This window comes from Netta rufina (genome assembly GCF_964035555.1).
Source record: "Netta rufina genome assembly, chromosome: 1".
Classification (NCBI taxonomy): Eukaryota; Metazoa; Chordata; class Aves; order Anseriformes; family Anatidae; genus Netta; species Netta rufina.
Genome location: NC_140123.1, coordinates 91,911,414 through 91,928,658, shown reverse-complemented (window position 1 = coordinate 91,928,658; position 17,245 = coordinate 91,911,414). Strand labels below are relative to the sequence as shown.

The window sequence follows — 17,245 nt, the reverse complement described above, 5'->3', positions numbered from 1 at the left end:
GAGGTGAACTGTGAGTATTTCAATCTATGCATTCAGCCCGTTGGGCCTCCCTGAAATTCCAGAAGGAGGTTTGGAAGGACGAGGAAGGCTCCAGAGAAAGTCCCGGCTGATTGATTTCACCTGGGCGCTGGACATTAGCATTTGGTGGCCTCTGGGCGAGGTTGTGCTCCTGTCTGCAAGCCAGAGACTGTTGGGTTTAGCTTATGCATGAGTAACAACGACAGCCAAGGGGGTTTGTGCTTTCTTTTCTTACCTTGTGTTTGTGCTAATGGAACATGATTATGTGATTTTTTGTTTTGTTTTGTTTTGGTTTTGTCTGCTCTAACTCAGAGAATTTGAGAAGGAGGTTTTGTCTCTATTTTGAGTAGTTAGTTCTTGGCTTCCTTCTTGTACCTTGGAGATGGAGCAAAAAGCATGGAGAAATGCCATACATTATTGAGCTCTGGAAGACAAAATTGGCTTCTCCGAACTGTAGGACACCACCATAACAGCTTCTCCAATACAGAATAAGAAGGCCTTTTGAAATTTCTTCAGTGTTTTTCTTCCTTTTTTTTTTTTTTTTTTTTTTTTTTTTTCCCTGCAGAATGGGAATAATTGTCTGTGCAGGTATTAATAAGGACAGGCAAATCTCATTCTTCTCAGGCTAGTTCTCAGTGGTTCTCTTCCACAGACAGTAGGGCTGCATTTTTAGTTCCTTAAATTGTAAAAAAGGATGGGAGAACAACTTTGACCAGCACAGATGGTAATTTCCTTGATACTTAAGGGCAGTCTTGAATTGCATTGTTCAGCCATGGGTATAATGATGTGCTTTCACGTGCTGAGACCAAAACCGTTATAAACCTATCTCTAATGATTATCTGGTGCCTTAGCAAAAAAAAAATCAGGCTTTTTTTTTTTTTTTTTTTTTTTTTTTTTTTTTTTTTTTGAAACAATGTAGTCAAAAGTATCTGCGGAAGGAGGGAGAGAGAGAGAGATGAAGAGGTGACTGCTTGTTCTGTTTTTCAAAAACTACTCCTTTTGCATTAATTCTGTGAGTCAGAAGAAGGATGAATCAAAGATCTTTACAGAATAATTCTGGGAAATGTACCTACTGGCTCACGCTTTTTTTGCTACAGATCAAAGGCTGAAAAAAATAACCCTTAAACAAAAAGTAAATCCAAAGATAAAAGAATATACTTTGTGTTTGTAATGTCCAAAAATTGTCCTAAATTACACATCTGAAACAAGAATTGCGGCTTTAGATTCATACTTCAAATTTAGCTTCCTTGTCTCAATGTTCCTGTAAGGTAATCAAGGGTCATATGAGGTTTTTTTATTCGTTTGCTTAAAAAAAAGGACACTTCCCTTAGGAAGGCTTATTCATATCTGTGTAAACAGCGTTTTCTTGGTATGTCAATGTCAGTTCATTTAGTTGCAAAAATGCAGTGAAGGCCATGGTCAGGGTGAGACCCTGAAAAGGACTTGTAATCCAAAAGATCCTAATGAGGTGGTTCCACCTGGAAACCTGAATTTCTAGGAAAAAGATTTGCCATTGCTTTTGAGATAAAGAACAGAGGATGGCTCTCACCCCATAGGAAGGAGCTCCTTCCTTGTCCTGTGAGAGCTTTGATGAACTTCTGAGAGGTTTGTAGGAGATGGGCGTTAGACCAGCATGGTAAGCTGGCAGGGAAAGACAGAAGGACAGGAGAAAAGACAAGAAAGTGGAAAACTCATTGAGAGAAAAAAAAGGGGGGAGCACTCTTTCAGCTCACAACACTGCTTGAAGACTGAGGTAGTATCCATAACTGCTCCTACAAATCACTGAAGTAAGCTTTTTGTCCCCGAGAATCTCTAGAAACTGAAATTACATGTTTTAAAACCATAAAATCTTTGTGTATTGTCAGCAGTATTTGAACTTCTCCACTGACAAAATCTTTTGACTTGGTTGATAAAGGATTGTTCCCTTCTTCTTCTAATGTCTCACATCAGGGAGATAGCAAAATACTTCTTGTTTAGTGTTCCACAGCTGAAAGTGAAATTAATTTACTTTCTGGCCTTAAAAGTGTGTTAAGAACAGTGTTTAAAACAAGCAAAAAGAAACAAAAGAGTACACTGAGTTCAAATGAGTAATCAAACGAAATGATCAAGTGATCTCAATGTTAACAGTTTGTCATCTTCAGCTGATGGTGCTAATTTTAGTTTCAGTTAATGGGAAATAAAATGTTTATGTGCTTCATTAATTACTCAACCTATACAGTGTGTAACACACGCACAAAAAAAAAAGCATTATAGGTTGTGTAATAGAAGTCACTAATCTCTTACCATTCGTTCTGCTGGAGAGTTTATGTAGAGGACGTGGTAGTTCATGTTGTCTGTCATAGCAATCCAGAAATGCTCAGGGATGTTCACACTGGTTAGTTATATATTACAGGTGAAAAAATGAAAAAAAAACATTTTAAGATGCATTAAAATTTATTTTGCAGTGTGTGTTTGGGGCCAGTTTACCTTTTTAAAAGGAGGTGATAATCAATTGTGGTAAATATTTGTAAGTGACTAATGTTTTCATGGTACATTGTGAAAATTGCAACTATAGAGGTGCACGTGCTGATATTTGACATAATATTTACACTATGATATGTGCTGTAGTGAAGAGCTAGTAGATATTTTTGACATAAATGTAATCTTTTGATCAAACACAACATAGCAAAGAGGAATAGGTGAAGGCGTGGAAAGATGATGACCATTTGGTGTCTAAAGGAAGATGCAAATATTTGACTTCACATCAAGCAAAACTGCCTTCCCCTGGTCTTCCCCCTTTCTTTGGAAAATAAATGGAGCCTCCAAAAAACTGCAAATCTTACAAAAGGACTGGAAAACCTTGCCTAGAGGTGGATCTGCATGGCTTGAGTGGAGAATATCATGTACTCACACAGAGAATCAGTAGCAAGTGTTTACTTGGTTAAGGCATTTCTCATTAGGAAATGGCATTGCATTCTATCCTTAAGGATTGGGTTTTATGATTGTTTGAAGATTTGCAGTTATGATGTCTTTTTTCTGCTCCAAATGAAACAGTTGAGAGATCTTTTCATGTGTAAACAGGGACAGATAACTGTCAATATTGGTCACATTTCTGCAAAAATTGAGTTTCAAGTTGAAGTTGATTTCATTGATATTATTTTATAAACAAACACACATTTACTTTATATTTGTAGTAGTTGAAATGTACTAAGGTGTATTAAACATAAAAGTATAATTTGAAGTATAAAACGAATCTTGAATTGTACATATGAAGATGGTAAAAAGATATACGTGAGAAAAACAGGAGACATGCAAAGCTACTGATACTTTTCTAAAATCTGCCTTTCAGTAAAATGTTGTTTCTTTTCATCTTTTCTGTTTGCATCCCAAAACACTGGTCACCTTTCCTTGAAGAGCCTCTTTAGTCATTTCAGATGAAGGACACAGCATCACCCATGGCCAACTGAACACAAACCAGGCAGGTATTTTTAGACTCCTCAGGCAGAAAAAACGCAAGTGAAAGTTCCACTTCAGTTGCTTGCGTTGTGTGAAGAGCCGGCTCGAGTTGGTGAAGCGAGGTTAATGCGAGCAGTCTGACAGCAGCCCTGGTACAGAACATGCCAGTTCTTCTGAAACTACTGTCTGTGGGAGCATGTGCCCCCATGTAATACTCTACAGAGGAGAGAAAAATGAAGCAACCAAAGAAAACTGTCGATGAGCATAACGCTTGAAACATGCCAAGAAGACCCATGTTGATGGATAATACGCATCCCAACAGAAGCCAGACTAGTTCATCATCCTGTGGCTTGGCAGCACTGGGGTAACTTGTCATAGCAAAAGTATTACAGAGCTGAAATTTGGCTGTGCTGAACTATGTGATATTTTTCAAGCCTTTGTCCTGGACTCGTATGTGTTGATGCTAATTCATCTGTGACATCTCTGAGCTGCAGTTCTCCGAACATCTGGAACAACTGTGAGTAGAGCAGAAGAGAGACCTGTGGTGCCAAAAGCTCTTATGTGGTTCATTTAAAAAACAACTCCCTTCACCTTCTGACATCCTATGCAAATTTTAATCATGTCCCCTGGATTGGGCTGCCATTACTGGCAGCAGAAATCCTTCCATAGTGGTTTTACTTCACTTTCTTAGGAATGCAAAGCACTTCGTGCCAGAGGAATGTGGTGGCTTAAGCTAGTGCTAGAGCCTGTGCTGCAAATGGTAGAGTCTGCCTTGTGGCAGAACAAAAGCTGGGGATCCAGCTTCTGATCTGTAGGTTCAGTGGTTCCTGAAAGCAAAAGTAAATGATATTCCTGACCAGTGGAAGCTTTCCAGTCTGATCACGGTTGCTCCCCTTTTCCCCACTCTAGGGCCCAGTAATATTTTACTCCTCAGAAGAGGATATATGGAAATCTCAAGCAAAGATGACAGAGCTATTTCCTTTGCCTTGGTGCTCACCTCAAAGGGGCTCTACTTTTGTTTGTTAGTTTATTTAGTGTTAACACTAAATGATTTAGTTTTCTTCCCGAATCTTACGGTGCTTGTCTGTAGCTCCTGCACATGGTATTTCTGTTCCCCATCTTCTGTGAAGTGGGAAGAAAAAAAAAAAAAGAGCTGTAACAGAAACAAATGTTGGCTAAATTCTCAAAATTTGATACTATTTTTGCAGAATTATATGCCAGAATTTATGGTGATGCATTTAGCAGTTTAGCCTAAATCTAGTCAATTTGTATATATTCCAAATCTGTGTAACTTCATGTATTTTACAGCATTTGCTGTGGGTGATGAGTACTACTGAAGAATTTCAGGCTGAGGGAAGTCTTTTTCTGTCCAGCCTACTCATCACTGTGGTTACTCTTACTTCTCTGCACCTTTCTCACAGGTACCAGGCACCGTGTTACCTGTGGAAACCATCAGACACTCTCAAAAGCTGAAAGAAACAAAAAAAAAAAGTTTAGAAAATGAACAGAACTGAGGCCAGCAGGGATGGTATTTCTTGTAGCACGGAAATTATTCACTGACGCTGTTTGTGGACCAGCACAAGCTACAACCTGTGCCACAGCTCATTCCTTTTGTAGTCAAATACTGCCAGGAGCTTTAAATCAGGGGTTCTTGTTTATGTTCTTACTGTAGTTACTGGAAGTAACATTGTGCTTCTCGTTCATGTGACGACAAAATAAATACAAGGCAACTCAGTAGTGTTAGGTTACCTGGCCTCTAGGGTTTAGTTTCATGACCTGCTGGAGCGAGTACCAAAGCTTTAGCAACTCGCTCCTCCCTTACCAGCACCAGCTGCTCCTTCCACCTGCACAATTTCTCCATCCACTTCAGTTCTTCAAGGAAAGTCCTTTTGTGAGGCCATGGGGTTAAACTGCTCTGAGGAGCCATCCCGGTTATAAATTGATCTATTTTCCTGATCCAGTTCACTGCACAGCCCCACGGACAGTTCTTTTGGTGTAACGGAGGCGTCAGAGGAGGAACAAGCCTCGGGCTCCTGTACCTGGCATTGGCCCCAAAAGAAACTTCCTCAAAGGATGCTCATTTCAGACATCTGCTTGCTGCAAAGGAGCCGGTGAGACCTTCAGCTGTTCTCTAGAAGCTTCATGCTGTCCCTGTGACCTTGGTGTGATCTTCAGAAAAAATGATGCCTTTTTTGGGAAGTTGTGTTCTGTTCTGTTTTTGCAAATATTTGTTATCTTTCACTTTAACATCTGATACTGTGGTAGGAGAGTGGGATCCATTCATACTCTACCTAAGAAGGCCAAGTAGGGTGTACGTGCTGGATAAAACAAATCCCTGTCTTGCAGTATAGCTCCAACCCTCCACCTTGAGTGCACACAACGTGCCTGCCAAGCGTTGTTAACAGACTGGCAGTTGGAGAATTATCTGTACCAAATGCGAGCAGCAGGATTAAACATTAAATAAAATTCAGAGGAAAGTATTGTGCTGTTGCATCACACCCGCACACACCTCAGTCACTAAAATAAGCAAGAGCTTAAGCCCATGCCTCAGCACTTGGAGCTATTGCTGCTGCGTGGGTCTGCCTCTCCTCCTCAGTGTTTGTAGAGTTACTCGTGTAGCACGTTGTGCCTGATGCCAGTTGGCAGGAGTTTGCAGTGACAAGTAGGATGTTGTTGTCAGGTTGCATCCGAGTGTAGAAGGAAGTAGCATGAACGTAACGAATGTGAAATTTGCAGTGAACCTGCAGATTTTATTATTCTTCAGAAGCATGGATCATAGAATCAGGGAATGGGTTGGGTTGGAAGGGACCTTAAAGACCACCTGGTTCCATCCCCCTGCCATGGGCAGGGACACCTCCCACCCATCCAGGTTGCCCAAAGCCCCATCCAGCCTGGCCTTGAGCACCTCCAGGGATGGGGCACCCACAGCTTCTCTGGACAGCCTATGCCAGCGCCTTGCCGCCCTCACAGAGAAGAATTTATTTCTTATATCTAATCTAAATCTACCCTCTTTCAACTTGACATTGTTACCCTTTGTCCTGTGACTCACAGGAGATCAAATTAGACCCAGAAGGACTGGGCATCATATTAGCGAGTCCCTTTCTGCAATAACTTTTCCCTGAACCAGGATCCAGATTTCCAGACTCATTCACTGTTTACCACTGCAACAGATTGAGGTGATCCAACTATAACAAAAAGGTCGTGGATGTAGAAGGCACAGCAGTTGATACGGGTTTTGAAGAACCAGTGCTACAGACTGAGGACACTCCTGTAAAGCACTGCTTGCAAACCAAATGGCTATAGATAGAATTACTACGAACTACAGATCGATCTCCTTCCTTAAACGGATGTGTTTCATTTAAACCATCGAAAAAATGCTGGTGATGTAGAACAAGGAATTTATTAGTGCTGAACAAAATGGCTTAGAGGGAATTTTGTTGGAGACATATCATACTGTCTTCTTAGTGCCTTATATTGAGTAGATAACAATGCAAACCAATCTGTCAGGGTGGGAAGTAAAACTAAGTGGTCTGGTGAATTTGCTCCGAAGCATTATTGTGTTTTTGAGGCTCGTTTGAAGGAGCATTGTTAAGGCAGCATTATCCTTCTCCTGAATTTGGCCTGATTATGTTTCAGGTACATGCTGGTGTTGTGAGCCTGTTTAGAAAAATCAAGGAATACACTATCTGAGAACAAATTCACTGCAGTTTCAGGCTGTTCCAGTCTTTTCTGGTCAGATGGTCTTGATCTTACAGCTAGCTCTGTCCATCTACAAATTCTCAATTCGCATGTACCGATTTTGCCGGAGCACTTTGACAAAAATTGCAGTCTGCTCTGGAAGAAGAGAGGGGCATTCATTTGCTGCTCCAGTCTTCACTATGTCCTCTGTCACGAGCAGTGCTGAAGTCAGCTTGTACATCCTGCAGGTTGGTTTGCAGCTGGTCAGAGGGGAAAAGGGGATGGCACTCCAGAAGTAATAAGCAGAAGTAATAATAAGGCTACCTGAAGTGATCACCTTTTGGTCTGGTATGTGCTTAGGTGATGAACGTGGGAACAGAGAGCAACAATGAACTATCAAATAAATGGGTGGCCACATGTATGAAATATCCCAGGCTGCTTCATGCCGAGCTTCCTCTCACCTGCAGTCTTTTGTAACTGGAAACCTAACTTGGGAAGGAAAGAAAACAGCGTAAAAGATGCATCAGGTTTGACCTGAGAATGCAAGAAGTTGAGGTTCACGTAGAGAAAGGCGTGGTGGTTTGGGTTTTTTTTAGGGATTTTTTTCTTACTGTGAGGGTGAACAGTTCTAACCAGGTAGTTTATTTGTATATACTTGGTTTTTGAATTGTGTTAGTCTTTGTATAGTGTATTTTATTTTAAAGTGAATAAAAGTAGTCTCTTTTTTAACAAGTATCAGAGACTATCCCAATACTGTTTTTCACATCTGTTTTAGCCTTTCTTGTATTTCTGGTACCTGCCTTTATGAAATTACTTTTTCTCAAGGTCATCTGCTGTGCATTTTGTTTGTTTTTATTGTCTGTTTTGTGATGGTCTGTTTCTAACCCCAGGATTTTAAGTGGCCGCGTTGGTACCTGGCTCCAAATCATAGAATCATCAACAATTACCTCCAGCATCGCTGTTTCTGAGCCAGTTTATATGCTCTTGTATTTTTATCTTGGAACAGTATCTCCAATCTCTTAATGATTTTTCTTTGCAGTGCCTTGTCAAGTGTTGTACTAAAATACGGCTCTATTATACCTACAGAGTTCTCATTATCTGCTTGGTATGGATTATTAAAAGCTCAGAAGGAGAAAAAAAGATTGGGTTAGTCAATAGCAATTTCAGTTCAGTTTCTCAACCCACGCCAGCCATTATGCCTGCTTCCCTAGTTGCCAGGACATGCCTTTTCTTTTCCCCAGGTTCCTCTTTCCCAGCTGAATTTGTGTTCTGATTTTCTATATCCAGTACAATGTATGTTTTGTGATCTTGTATCAAATGGAAGGAGCTGCAATTCAGTGAAAGAGCTGGCACACAGACGGTGAGAGGTGCAAGCAGCAACTGGAAAATCCTTTCTCTTTCCCCTGCTCCAAATTAACGTGATGACAAGTTTAAAAAGCTAAACTGTGTTTCTGCTCCAAAATTGTGTTTCTGCTAAAGAAATACAGTGGAGAAATGATGTTCACTGGAACGACAGCGATGGCTGTATGAGATAAAGTCCCAAACTGTAGCACGTCTATGCAAACCTCTTGTAATACACTGGATACTTAAGAATGTTTCGTGGCCTGGTACAGAGACTTTTTTACTGGGAAGTAGTGCTGCCATTGCTTAGCAGGGGAAAAAATACACAAACCCAACTCAATTAACCAGTTTGACAGGGTAAATTTAACTGTGGCATTAATATTAATGTTGTAAACGACTTTAATGACTTTCAATTAAGCTCAGTATTAATATATCTAAAAAAATGGGATGGCGTGGTTTTGGTTGATGTGGTAGAGTGATTCTGTAAACGAACACAGGTTTAAGGACACACCACAAGATTTCTTGAAAATCCTTCAGTAATTCTGTCTACTTAAAACTCTCTAACCCCACTTGTGTAAGTATGTCTTCATGCTATGAAGCTTGCACAGAAATCTTATAAAACTATAGAACAACCCTATATGTATCCTGTTCATGGCAGTAAAGCCATCTGGGATCTAAATGTGGGTGAGGAGGGAGAGCCTCAGGAAGAAGGCATGATCATATAGCAGGGCTCTTCCGACTTGGGTTTTATGTTGCTGTGTGAGAGAAAGGCCCTCAGAGGTCAATGAGACGTGCCTTGTGCAGTCCTGAGCAGGGCAGCTTTTGCTCTCAGCACCTACATCCTGCTGCTGATGGGCTCGTGCTTAATGGTTTTCAGGTGCTGGCCCCTCACATGGGGCACCACACACACTCTGCTAATGCACCCCTCTGCCTTTAGCTTCTTTTTTGGCTCAGGACCATTTATTCGAGTGCTTTATGCCAATTCACCTTACTGTTGACTTTCCTTATGACAGCTGTATTTGTGGAGGCAGGGAAGACTGTAATTAGGTAATTATTAAGTGTTTGTTAATTAAAATTCACAGTCACCGTTAAGATGTTTGTGTTGGCATGAACTTCACATTCTGACGCTTAATAAAAAGTGTATGTGTGTATGTCGTGTGCTTCCATTAGCTTCTGAAAATTCAACATTACATTTTGTTTTGAGTATATTGGCAGGCTTTCATAAAAAGCCGTGAATTTGTGGGGAAAAACAGAGGGGTTTCGAGTCGGATGTAGTTGTTGCAGCAGCAGGTGGCACGGTCTCTGTTCTGAAAAATGGAAGTACGATCCCATACGCCTTGTATGGTACCGTGCAGATCAGTACAGCACGCAGGTGGAGTAGGAATAGTGCAGGATAGTTGATTCTGCACATCATAAATCCCACAAGCTGTTCTTTACAGGGAGCAGGGTCTTTTTCCCAGCTGTATGCTTGCTTACAAGTGTGGAAGGAACGGGGCACGGGCATATTGCATCGGAGGTCAAGTGATGCTAGCTTAAACACGAGGCTTTGCAGAGTGATGGTGCCATTTCTTGTCACTGTCTGCTGATAATATTGTTTCAGAGGAGCTTAACACTTGACCAGATCTCAGGGCTGTAAGAAGTCATGCATTTTTAATGCTTTAAAGTATTTGGAACAGGATTTATTTTTCACAACCCCCATTACGGAAATCTGTAGTAGTGCTGCGTTTAAGATAGCAGGATGATAGACCACGTCCTCCAGATGTCTTCCTTCTACTTCTCAAAAAGGCAGCACCGTGGTTAGAAAGGATTTGGAAATACAATATCTAGAGGTTAGATTGTGATGATCTAGTTGTGCTTTACAACTTGTGTATCTTGATCAAGAGCCCAGACAGCTGAGAAACCTTCTAGTAGCGCTAACAGTTTGTTTTGACCAGGAGGAGGAGTGCATACACTGAGATGTTTGAACACAGTATACTCTTTTAGGACTGGTTTAAAACCACATCCTACCATCTGTGATGCTTCCTTGCTACTCAGAGTCTCCACAAGGATGTGTTTTCTCTGCAGAGCCGATCACTCTACATTCAAGCAAGAGATTGTTGTGGAGCATGGTAGGTCAGACCATTTGCTAACTTGCGAGAGAGTTGCCTCACCATCACGAAGTGAAAGCAGTGAGATCTGCCTGGATTTCGTGACTTTGTGAATCATTCCCAGGCATCCCATTCCCAAGCAGCTGAAGTTAGTGACTGTTTCTGAAAATATACCTGCATGTAGATCTCACCCAATACAGGAAAATAAATTAGTAGTACAGTGGAGTTTACTTATCTCAATCCGTGCTTAGGAATTCTGCACATAATTCACCAGCTACCTTTTTAGGCTCTGTCTGGATGGGTTTGATTCGCTTGTCTAATCTATGTTAACCTTCTCACTATTGTTAATATTTACTGCTGCTTTACTCAAACTCACCAGTCCGTTTCCACCCATTGGCATAAAGGATGTTATCTACCTTTGATGGTTCATCATTTAAATGCTCATTGAAAGTCTCGTCGTCTTTCCATAAGCTTTCTGTATAATATTCATATCTAGTTAAAACTAGAAGAGTTGATATGCAAGGGAGTTAATGCTGAATTTATTTCTGGGAGAACTAGCTGCATTGAAGTCAAATCCTCCTTTCAAAAGTGGAGTCCAAAAGTCTTGCCTAGCTTGAGCATCTAGGTAGCAGAATTTATTTATCAGAATCTTGTCCTTTCTTTCTCCTTAGCCAGTGCCATCTTCTTCCCAAATTGCATTTCCCTTGGAAATAAAATCACCTTTTAGAGTTGTGAACAAACAATTTGTATAGCAAGATTTTCACCAGTGACACATTTGTAACTCAGATCTGGATGTGAAGCTCTAATTTTACATGCAAGAAATGAGGTTCCTTGTGTTCACAATAAGTGAATTTTCATGAATGGTAGACTGAGCTTGGTTTACAGTTCTGACTTCTGATATTTTCTCTGGATTTGTGGTTTACAAACTTTCAGGGTTACGGGATCACTTGGAAAAATTGGTTTTGCTGTGTTTGTCTGGTATGGTAAAACCAACATTTTCCAAAATCAAGAACTTTGAAGAAACTGGAGACTTTGGATGGAGGTCTCTGCCTTGCTTCATGAAATACAGGTAGCAACCTGTGAACATTTATTAGGGGACATGAGTAATATGGAAGAAACGTGTACGCAGTTTACATAGCCTTATATAATCTATATAAATCTATATAAATTATATAAATAATAAAATTTTTCCCTCACGCTGCTTTTCTTTCTCCCTCACATTGCTTTTCTTTCTGCCTTTCACTCATTGTTGCAGATTTTTCCTCCAGCTTGAGTTGCAGTACTGCTTGGTGTTCTTAGTTTTGGACTGTAAAATGAAACACCGTTGGAGGCACGTACAGACTATGCTGCAAAGTAGAGAGGTATTTTTAATTGAGTTTCATTCCAGCAGAACTAGGTCATTGTTCTCTAAGATTGTCTGAATTAAGTACAAACTAAAGCATTCTAGTTAAATTGGTCCATTGCTCGTTTAACAGCGAAGAACACAATGTCTTTACTGACAAAGCCAGCGTAGTTAATAATGTGAACATGCCATGGTGCTGGATTTTATCCTTCTAACCAAAATTTTAGGATGGGAAGCAGGTGATGATACATTTGGTGTCATTTACATGTGGATACACACAGATTTGTCTTCCTTTTTTTTTTTTCCAAACTGAATGCAAAAAGAGAAAAGCATAAGTTTGGAATACTTTAAAGTATGACACTTTTGAAAACTTTTTTTAACTTTTTTTTTAATTTATTTTTTTCTCCAGAGAAGCATGGTAAAATTGCGGTACAGATTTTATGCAGACACAGCTACAGTAACAGCTTTTATCGTTTCTCAAAAGCATTCCTCAGAGTAAATAAAACTATTAAATGAGAATTCATATTAGTATTTACTCTGCAGCACAGCTAATCTTGCAAGTTAGCCGTTTTGTGTCTCAAGTGATACTACCAATCATACAGCAAATAGGATTATGAGTTTTAAATGGTTTCTTTTATTTGTCTTCAGACCATTGGTACATAATGTGGTTTATACAAATATAAAAATAAAGCTTAGCAATTTTTAAAGCTGAATTTGAGATGTTACATTCAAAATCTTTAATATCTCTGTTGCTACAGTCACGTTTTCTGTAACATAGAACAGTTTTCTTGTTTTGACAATCCTACCTTACACAACAGGCACAACTTTTATCTCTTGAAGGAAACGTATGTTTCTAATCTGTCATTTCTAACAGTCTTTGTTACGAGCTCTTTGCAGTGAGGGGATGGCATCTTTCAGCGTATGTATGATTGAAAAGTTTGTTAGAATGGAAAGGAAGACAGTAAATTTTAAACAAAGCTCTTATCTTACCAAGAAATACATTAACATTGGCAAATCCAAAAGGTTGCATTTTTGGAGGTGAACCAGAACTGGGAACTAACTGTGTATATATTTATACAGCAAGATCTTTTCTATGTATTTGGGACTTCAGGGAAATCTTTTTTTTTTCTTCTTTTTTTTTGGGGAGGGGGGCTTCTTATTTCCTTGGATGTAAGTTTAAATTACTTCTGTGCTTTAGGAAAGCGAGGTTTTTGGTTCTTTTTTCCAAAAAGAGTCAACATTTTAAAGTGCTGTTCATGTATTTTAAAGTATCTTCCTTATTATTGCGTTTTTTCTCTTGAACCCCCTCGCTAGCTGGAAGATGTGTCTTCTTGCAGACCTGGTGCTGCACAGGTGATGCAGCTCCTGTTCCTGAGGCTGGAAGGGCACTTTGTGTACTGGGGGCTGACAGGGCTGGATGACATTTGGCCCTTTCCTTCAGTTATTTGTGAGGAAGAGCTCAGCCTCATTGGATCTCACGCATAATGTTGGAGTATGTTTTTCGTGCCAGCGCTTTCTTGAAATGCATTCTGCTCCAGTGTGTGTATTTTATTTAATCTTCCAAATATTTTCCTGAAATCTCTCATTCAGCTCTGCCAGCCATGCCATCCAAACACAAGACTCCTCTATTCTTGATGTTTCACGATGTAACTTTAGAAACGTAAGAGTTCTGCCTCCTTTGGTGAAGATACTTTAAAAAAAGTTGGAATTGCCCATTTCCCTCTGAGACTTGTGTCAAAGTAAACGTCACTATATGACGTGATAGAGGCAGTCTGAGTTTCTTAACTAAGAAGAACTTCGTCTGACATGTGCTTCGACTGGAGGCTGAGAGATTTGGGATGAACTCAGCCATCTCTTTCCTTTGAAGTGTGCTTATCATCCTTACCCAAACGGGCTGTGGGTATAGATCCGCCCAGGATTTGCAGTTCTGTGGGCAAATGATACTTATACAGAGTGACAGCAGAAGGAGGGGATGGAAAGCAGGAAGTAATCTGTGATGAGAGACCAGGTCATCTGAAAAAGCGGATAAGGATAATGTGGGAGATGTATGTCCCTGGTAGTTGGAGCCGGGACACTTGCAAAGTACCTGCCAAAACCCACATTTCCAAAACCTGAGGCAGGACTGTCACCATAGGACCCTTCTGAGAGCGGGACAGGGGAAGCAACACCAGGTACGCACTATTTACAAGCAGGTACGGAGAAGCAGTAAATGAAGCGTTATTGTGCATTCCAGAGTAGGTTCAGTCCCCACACTAACCAGATAGAATCACAGAACCATTAGGGTAGGAAGAGACCTCCAATATCACCTAATCCAGCCATCCCCTTACCACCAATGTCACCCACTAAACCATGTCCCTAAGTGCCACATCCAACCTTTCCTTCAACACCCCCAGGGATGGTGATTCCACCACCTCCCTGGGCACCCAGTTCCAACACCTGACTGCTCTTTCTGAGAGGAAATGTCTCCTCATTTCTAACCTAAACCACCCCTGGTGCAACTTGAGGCCATTCCCTCTAGTCCTATCACTAGTTACCTGTGAGAAGAGGCCGACCCCCAGCTCCCCACACCTTCCTCTCAGGCAGTTGTGGAGAGCAATGAGGTCTCCCCTGAGCCTCCTCCAGCTCCCTCAGCCGCTCCTCACAGGACTTGTGCTCCAGGCCCTTCACCAGCTTTGTCGCCCTTCTCTGGACACCTTCCAGGGCCTAGTTTCTGAAGGAGTTAGTTCTGATATAGGCAAAATCCAAGCAGAGTGATTTCCTTCGGTTTATTTACGCAGAGGTGGGAGGAACACATGCGTGCATATACACACACACAGAAAAGTGGGTGTTTTAGGATCCAGAGTTGGGCCATTTTGTGTACGTAACAGGCTGATATGCCAAGAAATTCAGGGAACAGTAGAAACGTGGTGTATCAGTGGGTATGAGGTGAAACTGTCGCTATGTCAGTACAGGCATTTGTCACACTGGTGGAGCGGGCAAAGTGGCACATGTGGCTTCTGCCGTATTTATCAAGCCAAGCACAGGGACGGCTGCACACTTCAGTGAGCCATGATAAACCATTACCAGCTTGAGGTTGTGCTCTGGTGACTGAACACCACAAAACTGCTGTATGGATCTAGCTTTGTAGTTACTTGCCATATCACCTGCAGTTTTTGCTGAGTTACTGCCTGTAAAATTAGGGGAGGTGCTGAGGTGACAATTTAACTGGCATTTATGTAGGTATTTACTTCAGAAACACGAACGTAGATTTGTTTCAGTGTGTAGAGAAGACAGTAACCAAAGTGGATTGATTTTCAATAAGTGAATTAAAATAAGTAATTTAAATCTGTTTCATGTTAAGAAGCAAAAAAAAAAAAATGATAAAAATAAATTTAGTCCTGTTTTGAATTTACTCAAACCAGAATTTCAGTAAAAATTAGACAGTGTGACAGCGTAGACTAACACCATCATGTGATTGTTACAGGGACCTTAAAGGCTTTTTAGCTTTTTTAGTCTGTTTTGTGCTGTTGAGAAGTATTTTACCACATGTGCAGTTAAGCTAACCTGACATCTAGCTGTCTCCGAGAGAGATGGCCTCCTTTATATCATCGCTTCTGCTGGCTGAAGCAGATAAACTGGCAACCCAAACCAAAAAATCCCTAATCCTAGAGAGAAGTTTGTTGAGAAATGAAGTGGTACCTAGTGCTGATGGAGAGAGCAAAGAGGGCGGCTCTTGGTGGTGGCAGGCAGCTGTTCGAGTGGTTATCCATGCTGCAGAACAGCCCTCCCTGCAAGATCTGCATGTGCTCGCCTTCCCCGAAGCACCATGTGTAAACCTGGTGAGTTAGGAGTCACAGAAAGCCTGTTCTGACATACCAGGTGATAAGCAGTCGAAGAGATGTGAGCTAAGTGTTGCACAGGGATGGGTTAATTCCCAGTTATTGCCAAGATGTTGGAAGGAAATTACAATTTCTTAGTTCTGTTCTTTGCCAGGAGGGGAACTGAATCCGGGGTGACAATCTTTTAGAGGCAGTGCTCTCGTTTATTTCTTTGCAGAGCACATGCAGACATCAAAGGTAAGGTCGTAGCACTATTGCCATGTTCTCACCTTGTTCATTCCTTGGTCTTTAAAATAAAATCTACCAAGAGGAAACAAGAAACTGGAGCAAGAGTAGAAGCTGAATTTAATTTTAACTTGATCAGGCTGAGACAACCCACCATTCTGTCTGTCATTAATGTAAGATTACTTAGCTGCCTAGTTAACAATGAACAGAAAGCTTTATTAAATATTGCAGTAAGAGACTTAGTAAGACCCGTTCAGACACTGAGCTGTAGCACGACAGAAGTGCAGTGCCTGCAGGCAGAAGGAGCTATCCATTGCAGCACATCCATCCATCTTGTAATGACCCAGGGTTTGAAATAAGGGGCTTGTTACCTAATGGCTTTATGTGAGGGAGCAAGTACAAGCACTGAGGAAATCTCATGTCTGCTACAATACACCCAGAGATTTTTAATGCATGTGAAGGGGTTGCCTTCGTGATGAAAAGAGAGAGAGATGTGCTTCTCAGTGAAAAACGTGACTGGTAAAAGCCTCATTTATTCATTCCCCCCTCCTCAGCAAATTGCCTGAAAATGGATCATAAACAGTGATGCATCATTACTGTTATCTCCTGGTATGACTCACTGAGCCATATATAGCAGCTCTTCTTTTGAGGAGAATTCTTACTCAGAGCAAGTAGGATGTGAAAGCAAATATTAAATGTCAGACTGTTATGTCACTGCTGCATTAGAATTTCTCTGGTTGTAGATAAAAATGTCTAAAAATGGCTTGAACAGTAATCCCTAATTCTATTGAACAGGTATTATCAAGCAAATAATCCTTGTTAGTTTTCTCCTGACTTGGTGTTCTTATTTTCAAAATATTTATCTCTTTTTGGGCAACAGGAATGTGTTTGTTGATTGCACTAGCAAATTGTTTCTTTCAGTATTTGGTTTGCTGGTAATGCAAGGTAGCAGATGGGTTCGGAGCATGCTTTAGGCTTTTTTTTTTTTAAGTTTGTCCTTTTAGAAGGTCTTTCTGTTTGATTGCCTAATTTTCCCCCAATTAATTCTCTCTGATTTCTTTCTATTCTCTTAGCACCGAGCTGTAAAGAACCTATTTGTGAAATCCAAGTATTGCTCATCACATTGATCCCTTTTAGGATTCTTCTGTCCTTTTTTTAGAAAGATTGGCTTTCTGAAATACGAACAGCATCCTGCCTCCATATTTTGCATTCATTTATTACCTTGAAATTCAGACTGCTTTTCTTGCCAAGAAAAACTAGCCAAGGCTTTCTTCGTGGCTTCTGTCATTGCTGCTGGGACA

The 17,245-nt window shown here is 40.7% G+C and overlaps 1 protein-coding gene across 1 annotated transcript in view; it reads left to right on the top strand.

Annotated features, from left to right (window-relative positions):
* Positions 1 to 17,245, top strand: part of PDXK (pyridoxal kinase) — a 45,701-nt gene that overhangs the window by 2,893 nt on the left and 25,563 nt on the right. The window lies entirely within an intron of this gene.